We start from the raw sequence: 16,607 nt of genomic DNA on the forward strand, positions 1-16,607 counted from the left end.
TTTTCTGCTTATTTGAATATGTCTCTCTGTGCTCTGACTCCCCAGTTTTTCGATTGTATGAAAAATGCTTTTTGGCGGGCCAAAATCATCCCATTTCTTAGCCAAATTGGAATTTTTTCACAGTTTGCGATTTTTTTTAATAATCGTAGGTCATTGTTTAGGCAATCAATTTAAATTATCTATAAATAATAATACAGTGGCGGAAATTGAAATCTGGACAGTTAAAAAGTCCTCTTGCAAGATGAGATTGTTTTCTTGCCAAAACTGCTCTTCAATTGAAAGTGTTGAATATTCCTCCAGTATTTGGTGGTACTTAATTGCGTTTACTGTTCCATCTATTAGAGTCAGTCTTCCAAGTCCATGGTAAGAAAAGCATCCCCAAAACCATTCGGCTACCTCCCTGCTTAACCGTTCTTCAGGGTCACTCTTTACTATAGCATTCACCAGTTTTTCTCCTTACGTACAACATCCCGTTGCTACATAACAGAGAAGCTTACTTTCTGCCAATCGACTTCAGTCCAGCTTTGGTGCTTTATAGCCTACCGGAGACGGTGTTGACGCATTTTCTTAGTTCGAAGTTGCTTTTTTGTGGGTCGTCGAGCGATTAAACCAACATCACGGAGCCTTTTTCGTATAGTTCTAGCAGGGATTTCGGTTCTAAGATCGTCTATGATCTCCATCCTGATGTCCTCCGAGGTTAGGATAATGGTTTCTCTTTGCCGATCCTCCCTTGAAGATGTTTTCCTTGCTGCTCCTGAGCCTGGTTTTCTACTCAGAGACCCACTGCTTTTAAATTTTTTCAAAAAATCCCGGAAATAATATACTAAAATTGTTTAACAAAATTTTAAAGTCTGTCACGAATGTGGAAGCAAGCTGAAGAAATAAAGAAGATAATTAACCTAAATAAATGTTGCTGACATTATTTATCCGATAAATTGCGGGTGCCCGAAAAATAATATTTTTTAATATTTTTCCGACTTTTTTGATTTTTAAAAAAGCAGTTTCGAGATGAGTTCGAGGGTTCTGATGCTCTGTTACTAAAATATATTCATCTCCGGAACTAACTAAGATATTAATAAATACTTTTAGGGATATTGTTTTGAAAGGTAAATAAGCAGGAATTTTTTTTATATTCTACAATATAATACTCCTTAAACAATTCCGTTTATATGCTCAGTCTGAATTGATCAGAAGCGGGTGCGTTTAGAAAAAAATTTTGTACGTATATCTCTAATTCCCTATTTCCATTCAGAAAACTCTGCGAAAATCATCAAATGACAAATCGAATTCAGTTATGACTAGGTTACAAAGCTTTTTGAACCATTTCTTTTTTATATTTGACTCATTTTTGATAATACAAAATGAATCTGTATGTATTTAAGATTATATAAAAAATTCAGTTTCCGTTTAATTAATAATTCCAAAAAATCCGCTCAGCAGCATAATTTCACTCTCGTTTATTGGAATTCCGTCTTTTCGTAATCACCAGCTACAGCTACATTTGTCGTCACCATGCGGTTATCGTTTATTTTACTACGTTTTTTGTATATTTTGTTGTTGTAAGCAGCAACTGATTTCGCTTTCGGTGAAGTAAGTAAGTAATTACGACATTTTGACATTTCTAATTGCGGCAAATTATGTGATCCACGCTCTGTATATATGCGCACACGCCAACATACATATGTACATATGTATATGCTTCATGGCTTACAGCTACCGCTTGTAGTTTCGGTTGTATGTAATTATGATTTATGGACGCTAAAAGTGAGTTTAAAAGCAAAATTAACGCGTTTTCCACCAATCCACCACCAAAAAGCGCCTGCGGTTTTGTAAACACTCAAGGCACATGTCTATGTCTATATGTCTGCTTTTATGTCTACATGCACACACACACGTATTACCATATCTAACATTCGGATTTGCTTAACGCTCCAAAAAAGGAGCGAAAATGGTGTCACTGTACAATAGTTGGTGCAAAAATGCGGCGCATTCCCCAATTTGGCATTGCTTATTTCATTGCGGGCAATAATTTGCATGCTTACATTGCATTTTATGGTTCGCCTTGTGTTTGCTGACTTGAAACTACTATTTGTATTTCTTAGTTAGTTCTTTTATTCCGCAACTCGACTATTCAACTTAATTATAGCTTTCGGTTTTTCGTTGTTAAAGCTTTTGTTTTGTGTGTTTGTTATTATTATGATTATTTAATTTTTTATTTTTGTACTTCACTTTATCATTTGTTGTATTGAAAAATAATTATATGCATGCTCTAACTGTAGTTATTGTTCCCGCTCATTGGCCTTGAACGGCTAATTAACATTAAAAATGCATATACGCATATATTATATGTATGTATATAGTACATATGTACATATGTGTGTTTGTATAAAAATGTTTCGAGCGCTCATAACAAAACCACTGCATATTTGTAGAGAAGTAATAAAAAATTAGCACTTCATTCAAAAGTATTCGCAATCTACAAATTGTTGACTAATTGGGTCTTGGGTTGTGGAGTTCAGAGGCACGGAGTAGTTGCAATGCGCCAAATACACTTGGTGGTGTATTATTATTTCATAATTGCAGAGTTGAAGTGTACTTGGAATTATTTGTGCATTATTGAACAATTTAATTGATTCATTTTGTTAGTAAAGAATCGAGCGCTCAGTATGAAACTAGCACCTTTTCAATTTTTTTCAACTTTGAAGTGAAAAATGTATGTATGTATATAAATTTAAATATAAGACATCATATCGGTGGCCGAATAAATCTGATATTAGGCATCATGCGATCAAAATTGACCCCGACTAACAAAAACCTTTAACCACTTATACTAACATAAACCTTTAATATTTATAAACCCAAATTTCGTGCGTTCCCTCCTTTTTTAAAGGAAAAACACAGATACATAGTTCAAATTTAATGATAAATGATTATTATTATTCAAAAGAACGTTCCTTGGCATTGTTTTTTTGAAGAGTATCTCTTTCATATATTGGCTTTGGCTACGTCTCAGATGGTCCATCCATTGATTCCATTTTTCGATGATTCGTTCGAGCATTTCGACTGGTTACTGACGAAAGGCACGCGTGATGTTTGCTCCAAAGCCTGAATCGAAGCAGAATTGTCCCCATAGACTTAGGCTTTTCATTTCCAAAAAAATGATCTCACTCATGTCCTTCTCATTACGACCCAAAAAAGGCTATTAAAAAAAGTAACTCTACTTAGATCACACTTTTGTATGCTCAGTTACTTTATCGCTCTATGCTTCTTTTTTGCAAAATGTTCAATTCTTTTCTAATCGTTGTCACTCTTCATATTTAAAGCATTAACCGAAACGTTTTGCGTCAATCCATAAGAGTTGTGATCCCCTGATATCTCTCTAATACCAAATCGGCGATTTTCAACTAATATTTCTTTTAACTTTTTCGAAGTTCTCGTCCTTAACAGAGGTGGATGAACGACTCGCATAAGCCAAGTTTTCGATGATTTCACAACCTTCACTGAGTAAGTTCGTTGTTCAAATTCTTTTCATGGTGAAAATCGCCCCGATAAACTTTTCTTTTCCTTAATAAGCTGCTGGCAAGCACACATTAATTGGCATCCGGAGATCAAACTTCGTACGAACATAAAGAAGGTTGCACCCAAAAATCTCAAAAAATAATTTCAATCAGTCCGGGTCAAATTTGATCATCTAAAAAATGATTAGAAAAAAAAAAACAAAATTGTGTACAATACTGACAAACAATTTGGCGGCAGAACTTTAATTGGAAAATATTTATTCAAAGATATCAAAAAAAGCTTATCATTCTACTCAGTTTCTTCAGCAAACATTGTCTCTAAACTAACTGCCCACCCAGATCTCCTGATTTGATATTCCCTTTAATGCTATTATCTGACAAGCCAAGAAATTATTGCTATATCGCTCGAGATGCTCGAAAAAATAATGAAAAACGAGGTAAAAACAGTTGATTTTGCTGTAGTCAATAAAATCGACATTTGATGCAATTAATTTTAAAAATTCTAATTATAGTTCAAATAAATTTTGAATTGAAATCCGCAGTAGAGGCTATAAATTTCTTTGAAAAAAAAAAAACGTTGCCTATTTTTAGGCGCATTTACTGTTTATTGCCATACAAATAATTACTTCAACACCTTAAGGGTCAAAACTAGTATGATAAATTGGAAAAAATAATTTTCTAGATTTTGCATATTTCGATAGTTTTTGAAAAATAACAACTAAATTTTGAAATGAATATTTTAAAAATGTTTTTAAAAAATTTATAAGCTTCTAAAGTAAAGCTCAAAACTGCAATTTTAATATTGGCTGTAATTCTAACCAGGAAACAAATCATATCCCTGTAATTTTTTTCTGCTGAAATACTCAACAGTGCATCCAACAGTGAGGTCGATTTTCTAATGCTAATATTAAAGGTTTAAAAGTAAGCAGGATATTAGATTAAATAGTGGATTATTAGTGGGGTATTACTCATTCCTATTCACCTATCCAAATATTTTCGAAAAGTTCTAGCGAGCTCTTAGTAAATCCTTGACACGCAAACATGGTGTAAATGTCGATTTTTCAGCTTTTTTGAGGTTATAGATCCCTGAAAATAAAATCAGATGCAAGAAAGATAATTTTCTTTAATATCTTTAATATCTCTAATAGCTATTGAATATTTTATTAAAAAATCAAAAGGAAAATAAATAAACATTTAGTTGGCCTGTGCCGCCTGTGTGTATTTTGCATAAAAATAACTATTACGCATAATGTAAATAATTTTTATTGCTCGCTTTTATTTACAACCACATATTTGCGTCGACAATCCGCCGGATATTTGGAAATTTCATTTGAAAGAGTTTGTTGGCACAAGCGCTGTCAGATGTGACGCACATGCGACGAACAGAAAGCAAAGTTCCTTTGCCTGGCAACAACAAACACATGAATTTCTGATAAAAAAATAAATCATTTTATCAGCCAGAGCATGCCAGCGGCCCCAGAGCATACGGAGCGACATAACGAGGGAAATGCCCACTACGTACGCCAACATATATATTCATATACATAAGTATATACTTTTATTTATATATGTATGTACATAAATGCCTGAGAACTTGGATGGCTGTTGAAGAGTCATTGCGTCAATGGTTACAGCGCGTGCTGGCTGGTCGCCCAGCTATGACGTATTGCAGTAATGAAATTGTTGTTGTTATTACTATTTGCCCATCTGTTGCATTAGTATGCGTCAATATTGCTGATTATGGGCGAATACAAATTTAGTTGACTTTATAAGGCAAGCGAAAAAATATTTTTATTTCCACAACAAACATACAGACATACATACATACATGTACATATATCGAATATGTGTAAATAATAATAGTTTATGCATAACAGAAAAAGTATTGCATGCGTTTTAAAATGCATATATAGACACTATGCATAGCCATAAAAATAAAAAGTGTTAGCAATAAAAATTGCGCGTCCACGCGTGCGCGCATTGCGATTATGTCAACAGTGTTGCATCGCGACCGCTGGGGCGGATGAGTGCTCAGACGAATTAGTGACGTGGGCGCTGCGCAAATGTGGCATGCATTCAAGCGTGTACATACACACGTGTATATGTATATGCATAAGTGCAAGTGAATATGTCAGCCTGCGCGTTTTTGCAACACAACTCTCCATAGTTGGTCGCACTCTATTTATTGAACGCACGTTTTTTGGCGTCACCGATTTGCGTTGGCTGCCTATAGTTTTATACCCTGAAGAGGGTATATTAAGTTTGCCACAAAGTTTGTAATGCCCAGAATGAAACCTCGGAGACCCTATAAAACAGGTATACAAAATGATCAGTGTGACGAGCTGGGCCAAGTTGGACTGTCTCATCTCTCTGTATATCCGCGAACTAAGCTTTCGGTTTTCGAGTTATCGATGTGAAATTTTGCACACGTTCTTTTCTCCTTCAGAAGCTGTTCATCTGTTCACCGATATCGGACCACTATAGCATACAGCTGCCATACAAACTCACCGATCCAAAGCAAGTTTTTGCATGGCAATTTTTTTTATTTGACAATATATCTTCGCAAAATTTGACAAAAAATGGTGTTCAAGGCAATACTAAAATCTCAACAGGTATAGATCGCATCGGACTAATATAGCATATAGCTGCCATACAAACCGACCATTCAAATCAAGTTCTTGTATGAATAACTTTTTTATTTGATAAGATATCTTCTCCAAATTTGCCATAGATTATTATCTAAGGCAACGTTAAAAAATCGGAACATATTGTTTGGATCGGACAACTATAACACATAGCTGCCATACAAACCGAACAATAAAAATCGATAAAAGTTCTTTTTATACCCTTTTACGCTATAAATAAGGAACCTGTGCAGGGTATTATAGCTTCGGTGCTGAAGCTAACGTGTTTTCTTGTTTTTATTATTTTTCTTGTTTTTATTATTATTATTTCTATAACATTTTTTGACGTTTTTTCTCATTTATCTTAATTTATTGACTCAGCGGCGCTTTAGTTTATTTCTTTATTTCTATTTCCGGTGTAGGCCTTAAACTTGCACTCATTTTTATTTGAAAATATTGGAAAAAAATTAAATAATATTTTTAAAATTTAATTAGAAACTAATAAATAAATAAAAATAAATCAATATGCACTTTAAAATAAAATCAATGACGACGAACACTCGGAAAGTTCAATGAGCAATGTTAAATGAAAATAGAAATAGCCTGGGAAAGTGTGATGAGGTGTCACGGCTGGCGGCCTACGTAAAAACGCCCATGCCCACAAACATTCTTACACTGCCTTGCGCTCCACACGCTTTTAGTTTAATTCTATTTCAATTGCTCGTAAATTGTATTCATTTTCAATAATATACATACCCACACACATACAAATACTTTCAATTTATTTTAAAAGCAAAAAAAACTAAAACAAAGTTTTCACACTTTTTCTCCAAGCAACTGCAAGAGGCTCAAACATAACCAACCCACTGCTCACGTACACGTGTAGTTATGCCATGCCTTGATGAACACATGCGTGTGTGTGTGATGGCTGCAGATGCAAGTGGGCTGCTGGCTGCTTGTGTCTATATAAATTCATAAAGTTCAAGAGGTCTTCACCAATTATGCGTGCGATAAATTTAACTCGATTAAAGATATAGTTCACGCATAGTTGTTTGTATGTAGGTTTATATGTGGCTATGTGGCGTGCAGTTGAGTGGTGTGGCACCCGTTATGGTGTGCTATGTTATGCAATTGCTATGTGCCGCAGTTGAGTTGAGTGCGTATGAAAGTTTACATTTTATATATTGACCTAAATAAAGTAGACTCTTTCAACACAAAATATATAATAAAACGTACTGAGGGGGAAATTTACACTTCTTAGAGGGGAATACCTGATATTAAAATATTTTCTTTTCTTTTTTCTTCTTTTCCATTTATAGCAAAGCTATTTTGAGAAAGACACGGTAATCTTTAATACTTTTTTGTTATTCCAGTATAAGAAGGAGCATTTAAGAAAAAGATGTGACGGAAATTACGTTATTCTTAATATGGAGAGAAACGTAGGTATAGAGCATTTCCGGTACAAAGGTAACAATTAATAGAATAGATCTTACCTGAGAAGTAGGCGTTTTTATAGATCGATTTGAGCAATTTCATTCATGTTAGTATATGCGGTATTAATTTTTCTGTTCAGTATATAAAAAAGTTCCTTTCCGTCATATTAAAATTAATTAATGTCTTACTTCTGACATCGTAGAATAGCGTTACTTTCGTAGTATTTTATAGTGATAAACACAAAAATCTTAAGTTTAAGCTCCATGTGCTGGCGACTTTAAACTAAGGTGAGCTTTTTTGACACCAACTTTTTAGATTTGCTAATATACTATGTGATCAAATTTGACTCGGACTGACAATAAAAAAACAACAAACCAAAATAGGCCCCTGAACCAATACAAGCATTCTAACGTCTAATCCAATTTTCCATACACTTCTTACAAATCTCGGACGGGATAGCTTTCAGTGCTTTCATCGAATTTGTAGCTTTTTAGCTTACGCCTTACTTTTGGATCACTCTAAGCTAAATTGTTGGATAGTTTCGACATCATATTCTTAAACCGACATATCTCTCGTCACCAATAATGCTGCGTTTGATGAATCTAAAGTTCTCAGCTACGTTGTAAAGCATCTCTTTTGCGACCTTTACTCGTTGTCGTTGTCAAACCCATAAAAAAAATAAAACAAAATGTATTGAGTCGATCCATAACAGGTGTTAAGATCCTCTGCTATCTCTCTCATAGATAGTTAGTAAAATTGAGGCTTTGAATTGCGACCAATGGTCCATTGTGCCCTTCACTATATCACATATGGTCACAAAGGTGCAGCATCCTGAACAATTCCAGCAGTCTGCTAGGCGCGACTGAGATGATGTGCTCCCTGTCCACGTAGAGGGAACCTAGGACTTTAAGCCTGCTTCTGCAAATTGCTGGGCAATCCAGAATCAGGCGTTCTGGAGTTTCCTGTTCTATGCCCATGTCGGACAAGTGCTTTCTGAGTCTGCAGACTGCGCACTAAGCCGTCGGCGGGCTAGTTCGTTGGCCAACTTAATGTCCTGGCATCCAGATTAGCTGTACTCGGTTGCACACTGATAGATGGTTCAGTCCTCCTATACACTCCTTTACTAAAAGCGATTTAAACTCATAGCTTTAATCGCCTTTAGTGTCGCTTGACTAAGTATAGCTATACACTGGTTGCGATAGTTGCGGTGGAGATTGATTTCTGCCCACTGACATAGCAAAGACTTATGATTGAAAGATGCTCGGAAAACGTCTCATTGGTATGAATAGTTTGGTATGCGGCCCCGCAATGCCTTTCGGTGTTTTCGAGCCGTCAGAGTACCGCTGTCCGTGGAATCGGTCCACTCTGCCTTACTGCCGAGATTAACTCCGAACTTCTTTGTAAAGTTAGCCATCTTCCGTAGCCGTGATTCTATTGGAAATACAAAATTTCAAGCAAATGCGTTGAACTATGGAGATCAAATTACACACGAGCATAAAATAAGTTGTACCAACCTTAAATACAAAGTTCAATTCGGTTTGTGTGCGCAGTTTACTTGGACCAGTCCGGTTCAAATTTGATCAGACGGTAAATTTGATTAAAAATAGTACGAGTTAGATATTTTACCATTCTGGTGTTTAGTATTAAACACAATTCTCATACCCTTACTTTATAGTGGGCCAATTTACCTTGGCTCGCTTTGTGGAGATACAATCCTTCTTTAAACCAAAACTCATATTCATATTCCAACACCTCTTAGTTATCATTACATAAGTTCCTTTCCGATTTTCCCTATCCGACAAAATGAACTAAATTAGTTCAAAATTAATCAATCGTTTATCCGTTGTGAATGCTCCAGTTCACAAAATATCTATGTAAGTCACCCTCGTGAGTGTATGGTATGTTTAGGCTACTTCTAATTCACAAAATAATATCGTCATATCGTTTGTTAGGCTTAATTTCTAAAAAAAGCTGCTGCCTGACTTTACGTTTATCTTATCTTAAAAAAACGGCATTGCCTTGCTCACGATTTTTGTATTAAAATATGTGTAATAGACGATACAATTACACCAATACTCAACCGTTCGGGTAGAGCATATGACTTGATTATAAGTTACTTTAATGCCTGAGCTTTTACTATTCGTCTGCTATTATATTGTAAGTGATAATCGCTTGATTGATATAGATTGATAGGCAAACAGAATCTACTTTGAAAGCTTCTCATAAGCTACGATTGTTCTTTATTCAATTCGCGCTTGTTATTGTTTTAATTCAGTGCCGGCGACTATGTGCAATGTCGGACGAGAAACGAATGCGTAAAATACGAATACAAACATATCTATAGGAATATAAAAATAGCAAGCTCAAATAAAATAATAAATCGCACCCACGATGGAATTATTATTATCGGAGATATTTTTAGAAATACATATTTTTTTATTTTCTATTTTTTTTCTTTTTTGGTTTTTTTATTCTCATTATTATTATTTTGTTATTTTTTATTATTTTTTTTTTTAATTTATTGCTACTTTCGTGCCACCTCTTAGTGGGCCTTTACCTTGTAGCTGACAACATCAAATTCCGATGGTGTGCTGCTGTATAGCCGCACCTACATACGCATATACTTATGAATGTATGTATGTATGTACTCATGTCTGTAGTAATGATAGTTTGACGCGTTTTATTATTTCATATGACTTTTTATTATTCTTATTTTTTCTTAAGTTGATTGGACCCGCCGCTGGCGCCGTTGGTACAAACTCTATTTCTTTTACATTCATGCGTGATTCTACATATATTTCAATGTATGTATGTACTTATAGTATATAATGCGCACGAGTGTATTCCATTCAGTAAGTTATGCGCTTTAGGGTGGCTCTTTTTTGTTAATATTTTTTTTATATTGTTGAATTACTATGGTAAAAATAAAAAAAAAAAAAATAAATAAAAAAAATAGGAGTAAATAATTCCAAAAGTCGCCCTCGAAAATCTAATGAATTTTTGTCTGAATATTTTTTTCTACATTGCCTGAATTGGATAGGACTGATTTTGTTCCGCCGCGACTGTACTTCGCGCACCGACTAGACTTGGTAGAGGGTATTCTTAGCTAACGAACGAGCGGTTAGTTGACTCCGAGAATCGATTTAGGACAAGCATTTTCGCGCGACGTTTTTCGGTGAGTGTTGCAAGCCGAAAATGCGTTCGTTAGAGCCGAGGTACGGGATTAAATTCTGTGTGAAACTCGGTAAATCTGCGACAGAGACGTTTGATATGATCCAACAAGCTTGCCCAAATGTTGCTTTAGCAAGAAGAGTTGTGTTTTGGTGGCACCAGGCCTTTTTGGAGGTCGTCTCTTCGCCCAAAAAAAGAGAAAAATAAGCTTATCCAAAATGAAAACGGGGCTCATTGTCTTTTTTGACATCAAAGGCATCGTCCACCATGAATTTTTTCCTCCTGGACAAACCGTCAACGCCAAGGTTTACGTGAAAGTCTTCAAGAATTCGGGTTCAACAAGACATCGCAGATTGGAAGTTGAACCACGACAACGCCCATGCTCACACCGCCTTTCTTATGAACAGCTACCTAACCAAGGCCGACATTCCAACGCTTCCGCAGCCGCCCTACAGGCCAGATGTGGCCCTTCCGGATTTTTTTTGCTTCCTTGCCTGAAAAGGCCGATAAAAGCCAAGCATTTTGAGACGACAGAGGGGATCCAAGCAACATGCACTTCCTGACTCTCAATGCGATTCCGGAGAATGTCTTCCGTGACGCCTTCAATGCTTGGAAATAGTGCTGGCAGCGTTGCATCGACAAAGAAGAAGCCTCTTTGGCATTATAGTTTTAGTATTATAGTTTTGAAAAGATTGTAACGATTTGATATTTTAATTTTTTTAAATCGACTCAGTTCTATTACTTTCCGGATAAACCCTTTATAGTTGGCTCAAAAATTGCAAGGCGCAAAAGTAGTAAATATGGCTGTTCATAATTGTATATACTGTTAAAGAGGTATTTCGAGGTCTTCCGAGTATTAATATCACAAAATTATAAAATAATTAAAAAAAAGAAATAGGGGAATAATAAACTTAGTACAATAAATCACATTTTTCCTTTTTTGTTGCTGTTTTGGGACATTTCCGAATTCTTTTTTACTTTTTTATACCCTAAACAGAATATATTGAGATTGCCACGAAGTTTTTAACATCCAGAAAAAAACGATGGCGACTCTATAAAGTATGTATTGTATATGAATAAATGATCAGTGACGAGATCAACCTGTCCGTGTATATATACATACATACATATGTATATACCCGAATCATTTCCTCACACACACGTTTTTTTTCCACAAGAAGCTGCTTACATATTTGTCGGCACCTCCGATATCGTACTATTATACAATATAGCTGCCATACAAACTGATCGAGATCAAGATAAAGAGCTTCACGAAATATTTTTCAATTTTCCTCATTCTAACGAAACAACAAAAATTTGAAAAAAAATTGTACCACCCTAATGTAAATCAACACGTACATTTCTACTCTGCACATACTTCAATTTTTATAATTTTTTGTGAATTTTGTTACGGGAATTTGAACTCAAGCGTTTTTATTAGATGGTAAATGCATGGTATCTACAAAACGATAGCGGAATTCGGCATGCCGACAGCTAATGGACAGCGACAGCGACGTTGTGTAAATGTTTGCGAAAATATAATTACTTCAATTATGAATTATCTTCGTTTTTCAATTAATTGCATATTTTTTTACTTTATCTTTTGCTACGCTGTCAACTTGATAAGGTCTACCGACCGAACTAACTAAGTACCGCTATTGTTATTGTCTTCGTTTAAACACGTTCATAGCAAATTTAATGCCTGGCATTTCACCTTTTAGTCACTCACTGTGTCAGCTAGTTATCCAAGCGAATTGCTGCATCCCACTGTATACTAAATCTTCTTATATGGAATCACATAAATATTCAGCTTATCCACACATCCGCTGTCGCCTGCGCCGTTGCCAAGCTGTTTTTATGTTTATGTCATCAGTAGGCTTCTCATGTCCGATTCGTCGTCTCTTTGCGCTCATTCATGCCAGGTTTCACGCTTTGTTTTTGGGTTACAAAAGCCAATTGCTCTCTACTCCCTTCTCTAGGAATGACTGGCGTTTAGATATTTGGTCGATTGCTATCTGCTTGCTTCGGTTGTTATGTTTTAATGCAACGAGGTTGACATTCCGTCGTTCACGACGTCGCGTCTTTGTCCCATAAATTCCTAGCTGTAGTTTAGACATGACGTACGTAACTCTTTCGTGCCCGCATGCTGATATTTATATACCGTGTGTATATATTGTATAGTATGTGTGTATATATTATTGTAGTTATGTCTAGCATAAGGTTTTTGGATTTCTTTTCGCACTTTGTCGCTTCTTTGCTCTATTTTTGCGTATTGCAAAAATCACGTTTTGCTCATTTCAAGATTCAGCGTTGACGTACTGTAGTTTGCACGTGTATGTATGTATATTTCAAGTGCATGCACAATTAGTATGTGCTGAAATGTGTCTCGTCAATAAGGTTGCTTTCGAATGTTCAAGTCTGTGGAGAAAGTTGAAGTTTCGAAATCATTGAAGGCATGCTGATAAACTTAAAAGGATTGTTCATGTGTATGTGTAAGTAAAATAGTTGCTCGATCTCAAAATTCTGCTTTGGAACCCCATGACGTAATCATCGAGACCATCCCAAAAAATCGTTTTATCGTAATATTCCTCAGAACATATCCCAAGCGTTTTAAAATTGTTGGAAACTAAAGTTGCGGTCCTCATATTGTCTCCCCAATGATTGTTTCACCTGACCTTGATAATACTGCACATTAATACACAGTCTTTGAGATCACTACTCAAACTGTCTTGTATTTCTAAATCTCTTCTTCTACTGCGCGCATACCCCAGCATCTATAATGGCCCAGTCTGTTCAGTTAGATGTTGCCCAGAGTTCGTAAAGAAGTGTAGAGGCTGTGAATTTTTGGCATATCTGGAGACTACGGGTTTCCACAGTGTTCTTCTTTACTGGCGTAGAAATCGCTTACGCGGTTATAGCCGAGTTAACAACAGCGCGCCAGTCGTTTCTTCTTTTCGCAAGGTGGCGCCAATTGGAGATTCCAAGCGAAGCCAGGTCCTTCTCCACCTGGTCCTTCCAACGGAGTGGAGGTCTTCCTCTTCCTCTGCTTCCTCCGGCGAGTACTGGGTCGAATACTTTCAGACCTGGAGTGTTTTCATCCATTCGACGACATGACCTAGCCAGCGTAGTCGCTGTCTTTTAATTCGCTGAACTACGTTAATGTCGTCGTATATTTCATACAGCTCATTGTTCCATCGAATGCGATATTCGCCGTGGCCAATGTGCAAAGGACCATAAATCTTTCGCAGAACTTTTCTCTCGAAAACTCGCAATGTTGACTCACAATGTTAAAGCCCCGAAAAGAAAACCGTCCGAAATTTTAAAACTTCGATTTCTTTAATTAATTCGACTCTTATCCCTTTGCTTCAGTTATTAGGGATGAGTGGACTTTGATTTGTGTAAAATTTTGTCAGTGTGTTCAGCAAGGTTTGCCATTTCATCATTTCACGTTTCACTTCGAGATTGCCCTTGGAAATTGTCCCAGATTATTACCCAAATTCACCTTTTCCGAAAAATTCACAATTTTACGTTCGTCGAAGAATCATATTCTCAGATAAAACCCATTTACGGCTCAGTGACTTCGCCAACAAACAAAAATATCGCTGTTGAGTGTGTGATTCCGGGACGCAATTGCATCGCTAAAATTTGATCTTTTTGTGAGGATTATGGTATGGCGACATATTCTGGGGCTTTACTTCTTTGGAAATGAGTGAGTGAGTGTTATAAACCCGATCTTGACCGACTTTTTCCACGGAATGTGATGAAATCGACTCGGAAATGATCTCTACTTCCAAGGAGACAGTACGGAATCTTAAGTTTCACGTCTAAACATGCAGACATTGCGTGTAAAGTTTGATGACTTGTAAATTTCTACCAATGGCCCAGTCAAAAGTCTCTTCAGGGTAAATGTATTAAGCCATCAAAGTCAAGTGATTCCCCAAAGAGTTTATTTTCATGACGGTTGCCTTTCTTTATTAAACTTTTTTCCCTTCCGATTCTCCAAAGAACCCTTAATCGGTGCAGCGACGCCCTAAGTGTTTTGTTGAAAGGATAAAACCAATCACATTAAACTGACAGACGACTGCAAACCAGACATTGAGCAACCGGTCCTTAACTTTATAAAAACGTGTTTATGAACATTTTACTTCCTGGTTCAATAAAAATATAGGGAAATAGCTAAATTTCACCATTAGCTCCAAAACAGCCTGAACACAAAAGCTTTTTCATGCCAAACTGACAAATTAACGTCGAACCAAAATAAAATACAACTCTCTTATTTCGACAGCAAGTCATTGTCCTTCCTGTTTACCGCAGCTACTATTTGTTTTTGGCGCGATTACTCAAGCAGTCCACCATGGCGTGTTCCTCTTGCTTTGGCCGCTTTGGCCAGTGCCTCTATGCGGAACATACATATTGTTTCTGTTGTTGTTTTCAAGTATTCCAACGAATTGCTAAAAAGTGAAATTCACTTTTTTCTTACACCTATGGCAGACGCGTATGCGATTTGTTGCTCTTGCCTATTATTTTACCTATTTTCCTATTAAGATTTTATGTTCATTTCGTGGTTCGACAGCAGCATATTCGTTAGTTTGCGTGTGTTTTTGTTATGCACAATTCTCGTTGTTCCTGTATTTTGTATTGAAATTTCATTCAAGTTTTGTGTTTGCTGCCGCCGCTGCTTAGCTTCGCCGACTGCTACGCTCCGTTGAGCGAGAGTAAAGAAGAGGTGTACTCATTGTCTATTTATTGTTAATCACATATTGATGTTATGGCAAGTGCCAGCCCACAGCTGTAGTGGCGAGTCGTGCTCAATGGTAGTTGCAGGAAGCGTAATTTTTATACCCAACGCTGTATGATGCTCAAGGGTTTGTGTATGTACTATACATTTGCCGAAAGTTGTTTGGTAAAATATCACCGAGTAGAGAGAGTAATTAAGGGGTTACATGGGTTTCCTCGGGTAAAAAACAGCTTTTTTCAACAATTTTTTTCTCAAATATAAAATGAAATATTTTATTAGAATTTTTTATTATTACAAACATATACGAGTACAACTAACAAAGATATTCTGAAATTTTTGAAAAAAAAATATTTAATATTCGGCCATTACGACGCCATTTTCGGTGACCCCTCGGAAAATGTTGGCAGAATAACCCCTTACAGGATCATCTAAAGTGGAAAAGTACATGTTTTAGTTAAAACCTTGTATTAGAACTTGGACGAAAGAAATTTTCGACGGTACTCAAGCATCATCGGCCGACACTGCTGCAATATCATGTTCGATATTCGTTAAAGTTCATCAATCGTCGCTGGCTTGTTGGCATAGACCATAGACTTAACGTAGTCCCACAGGAAATAGTCTAAGACGTCAAATCACATGAAAGAGGCGGCCAATTGACTGAACCATTTCGTGAGATGATGCGGTCACCACACTTGGTTTTCCGTAAATCGATTGTGACACTATGACGCTGTGTGGCTTGTGGTGCTGTCCTGTCCAATTCGAACCAAAAAACATTCTTATCATTAAGCAGTAGCGATTCCCATTCACAGTAACGTGCCGGTTTTGATCATCACGGAAGAACTACGGCCCAATGAACCGCACCAAACCCTTACGTAATTTTTTCAGGATGCAATGGCGATTTATGAAGTACGTGTGGGTTGCTGACTGACCAATAACAAATAATTTATGAAGCCACTCCGCCAGAAATGAGCCTTATCGCTGAAGATGAATTTTCAATGGAAATCCGGATCATTTACATACAAGTTGTTGGTCAGCCCCATTCACGAACATACGACGACTCTGGTGGCCAAGCGGCTTCAGTTTTTGGGTCTATTTGATCTTGTAAAGATGTAGGCCAAGATC

Source organism: Bactrocera dorsalis, chromosome 4, assembly GCF_023373825.1.
Source record: "Bactrocera dorsalis isolate Fly_Bdor chromosome 4, ASM2337382v1, whole genome shotgun sequence".
Taxonomy (NCBI): domain Eukaryota; kingdom Metazoa; phylum Arthropoda; class Insecta; order Diptera; family Tephritidae; genus Bactrocera; species Bactrocera dorsalis.